The sequence below is a fragment of the Phaethon lepturus genome, unplaced genomic scaffold, assembly GCF_000687285.1.
Source record: "Phaethon lepturus isolate BGI_N335 unplaced genomic scaffold, ASM68728v1 scaffold24701, whole genome shotgun sequence".
In the NCBI taxonomy this organism is placed as follows: Eukaryota; Metazoa; Chordata; class Aves; order Phaethontiformes; family Phaethontidae; genus Phaethon; species Phaethon lepturus.
The window spans coordinates 14310-18362 of record NW_010515896.1 but is presented as its reverse complement, the minus strand read 5'-3'; the positions used below and the strand labels follow the sequence as shown (position 1 = coordinate 18362).

The following is a 4053-nucleotide window of genomic DNA, read 5'->3' as shown; positions in this document are numbered from 1 at the left end:
GATTAATGTTGGCTGACAGTAGGCTGTACTGTAGTATTTAGGCATGTCTTGATCTTTTAATTTCAGTGGTGTCTATCCAGTACTAGATGTTCTGCAAACACTGAAGAAGTGAGTGCTCCTTCCCTGGGAGGCTTACAGACAAGAGATATTATGGGCTATGTGAAGGAGATCATAATCAATTTTATCTGATAATTCTAATACTTCCTCTCACTAATAAAGCATGTTATACACCCATGGTTTCAGAGGTTGGGTTTGAGCCATTTACTGTGAAAGGTAAAGTCTCCCTTGCAGTTGTGGATAAAAGAAAGGAATAACTTTTTAGTTCCAGGCTACTTACTGTAATTCTACTCTTCTCAGCTGACAGAGAGCTTTTCTTTTTTCAAAATGAACCAGCTGCTGTCTGTCTTAGCCTGTTTACAGTCTTAGTCTGTCACAATCGCAGCTGGTAATGAGCTTACATGGGGAAAGTAGAAGTGAGAGGAAAGTCTCTAGACCTGTTTGACCAATCTGTACATCTCGCTTTCTCCTTGTCTGGAATGGTCTATCTGGAATTGATAGAGTGACGGCAATATTTTCTTGTCACTCAGTTTGGCTTGGTGCATTTTGAGGCCTGTCTTACTCCTTTGGGACTGCTTTCTGCTAACTGAATCTGAGTTCAGGTGGGCCATCGGTAGTGATCATGTTTACATGGTATTGAACTTAGTCTGGAGAAGAGGAGGCTGAGGGGAGACCTTATCGCTCTCTACAATTACCTGAAAGGGGGTTGTGGTGAGGTGGGTGTTGGTCTCTTCTCCCAAGTAACCAGCGATAGAACGAGAGGAAATGGCCTGAAGTTGCGCCAGGGGAGGTTTCGATTGGATATTAGGAAACATTTGTTTACTGAGAGAATGATCAAGCATTGGAACAGGCTGCCTAGGGAGGTGGTGGAGTCACCATCACTGGAGGTGTTCAAAAAATGTGTAGACCTGGCACTTCAGGACATGGTTGAGTGGGCATGGTGGTGTTGGGTTAGTGGTTGGACTTGATGATCTTAAAGGTCTTTTCCAACCTTGATGATTCTGTGATTCTGTGAACGTAGTTCACTGCATTCCCTCTGCTCTGTCTGGGTGATCTTGGAACTACCTGGCAATATGCTGCTCACACTGAGGGCAAGTTGTACTGTGAGCAGCAATCCACAGGGAGGCTGGTGTCAAGTGGTGCTCGTGTTCTTGGGTGCATTATTTGTACTCCAAACCTTAACCCACAAAGGTCATCGCTTGGCTAGCACTTGCAGATTCCTCGTGACACCGGTCTTCTGGGGAGCTCTTGGCTTCCAGCTCACTGGGAGTCTGTATGCGCGCTGTGTCATACTGATGCAACTTCTTAGGTTTAAGGTTCCGAGTGAGTAACTGTGTTTGAGAGAAGCTCCATGTCAAAAACATTTCCACTTAAAAGAAAAAAAGATTCCAGTATCTCAGTTATTCTTGACTAAAAAAGAGAGGTGAATTTTACTAGAGGCTAAGTAGGTGTGTTTCTCAAACTAATTTGCATGGATTTCTTAGCTGTTTTTTGCTGCTAGTTGCTGTAAGTGGATACATCTGGAAGGACAGAAGGTGTAGGAAATTCCTGTACTAATTGGGTATAGATGCTGCAAGTATGGCTACTTCACAAGAAATCAAGTCCTCCATGGGGGCGGGGGTTGCCATGGGGATTAGAGTGCATTGTAAGGATGATAAAATCCCTTTTTAAAAAGGGGGGGGTTTGTAACAATGGTTTAAATGAAAACGTTTTAAAAATCAGATTCTAAGTAAACATGGGGAAGCTCTTTACTGTCTTATTCAACTTTAAGCACAAAAAATGTAGCTTGCCAAGCTGCCCAGACAATGGGCTACTGTTAGAATAATTCAAACATTTAAGAACTGATTTCTTTTAATTAATAGACCTTCCAATTAAAAAATTCCTATATGGTGGAAGTACAATTGTTTTTGTCCCTTGACTGGGGCTCTCAGGCACTCCCGCAGAGTAATTGTCAGTAGTACATGCAATGCTGTATTTGGCTGTGTTCTTGTGATTTTTTTTTTTTTTGTACGCAGGATCAACAGGGTCCTGTGAGGTGCTCTTGATAAGGATGCTGTGTAAGAGATTAGCTAATTTTCAGTTTGCTGATACTTAAACGGCATTTTTAAGGGCAGGCCGATGTGGGAAAACTAGGCACTGAAACTTTTGCTTGTTTGATATACCTACTGTGTGAGAGGGCTCTTCAGTAATGTCTTCCCAAGGGGTGTCACCACAAGGGCTAAAACAGAAGAGCTGTTTTCTGTCCTTGCACAGGCAAGCCTTAACATCGAACAGCAATGTGTCAGACGGTAACTGGAAGCTTTGTCTTCCTCTCTCTGTGACCGTTGGTATATTGCCTAAAAACTCATGGTTATGTTTCCTAGTTAAGCACTTCTCTACCAGAGAAATTAAAATTTTCAGGGATGCATTGTGTTTTTTGGAGGTGCTCAAGACCGCACTGGACACGGCAACCTGATCTAATTAGATCTACTTTGACTAGATTACTTTTAGCAGTCTCTCCCAATATAAATTATTCCATGATTCTGTCATTAATGCATTAATTAATAAATGACATGTTCTGTTTGGATTCTGCAGAAATAGAACTCATCCTTTATAACGAGCTCAGGACACTCATCTAGGTGTAATCGCTGCTCATACTGTAGATTTTCTGCCTTAAAACTGCAAGCTAAACTGACTTTTGCATGACCACACCTGTCCCCATTATTTGCCCCTATTTGTGTCAGCCCCTTCTGTCAAAGAGCTTGGATCCATTGTAAAATTATCCCTCTCTAGGGGCAGGGAGAGCAAAATACACACAAATTCTTTAGCATTTTTAAGCAGAGAAGGTGAGAAGCTTTCAGCAGGGTAAGTTTGTATATGTACATAACTTTGCTTTAATACCAAATTGTCTGTGCAGATTCTCCTCTTCCTGTATAAAGAGCAGTAGACAATAATACCTACCTTCGTAAATAGGCATTGTGTGCCATTCTTAGAAGCTACAGTCAATGATTTCCTGAAAAAGCCTTTCTCTGAGCAGTCTGTTAAAACATACAGCTTGTGCTAGGCTAGAGCTACATGACAAAAAATACACACTGTGAAATTTGATCTATCTTTAGATAATGTGATTGATTTTTCTTTTTTATTTTTTTTTTCCATGCTGAAACTGATCTTGCTAAGCTGGATGAGGTGGAGCAGTCACGTGTTTTTTATTGATACTGAGTTGTGCTTAAAAATTAAAATTGCTAAGTCATCTTAGGCATGTATGGGTTCAGTTAATTCCTACACAAGGAATATTTGACAGAGGAAATTAGCCAGTGCGTCTCCTCCCAGAAGCACAGGGAATGAGGAGAAACAAAAACTCATTTGATTAAACTTTGAAATATAATAAATTTCACTGTACTAAAAGTGTTCTAGTAAACTTGCATGCTCTGTTAATGCCTGAGTATGCTTTTGGAGTATACATCTAATTTGTCAGTCTCTGAGTCATGCCACATAAATGGTTTGAGGCCTTAGATGATGGCTGCTTAATCTTCTGAAAGTGTATTTTGTTAGAGGACTAACGTTTTGTCCAGGAATAGACTATTTTTCTTTTTTAGTAATACTTGATATTCTTCCGTTAGCTGAACACCTGGCTGAAGTGCCCCGTCTTTCCCTTCTTGGGCTGCAGCCTCAGTCACACCTCTGTTGTGGACTTTGGAAGAGAGCCATGTCCCTTTTTAACCTTGAGGCTGGATTACTGCAACCCTGTCTACCTGGAGCTGCGTTCAACACCCTTTGTGTGTCAGTAGGTCAAAAAATAACCCATGCTGCCAAGGTCCATACCACCTGAGGAGGCTTAGTCCACGCCAGAAAGAGGCCTTGTTACGTTTCCGCCTCCATTTCTGCAGAATCAGCTGCTGGTCAAGTTGTGTGACATGGTAGAGGACATCAGACCTGTGTCCCCCAGGTCTGCCACCATCCTTGCAGCCGGTGGTTCTTGCTGTGGTCTTTGCATAGAATGAAATACTGCAGACCTCC

General features: G+C 41.8%; 1 protein-coding gene across 1 annotated transcript in view; it reads left to right on the top strand.

The window, feature by feature from the left end:
- The first annotated feature begins 445 nt into the window (after positions 1-445).
- LOC104627604 (casein kinase II subunit alpha) overlaps positions 446-4053 on the top strand; it is a 15776-nt gene continuing 12168 nt past the window's right edge. The window contains exon 1 of the mRNA XM_010295923.1: positions 446-659. The gene's annotated coding sequence lies outside the window, so the exon portion shown is untranslated. The remainder of the gene's footprint in view (positions 660-4053) is intronic.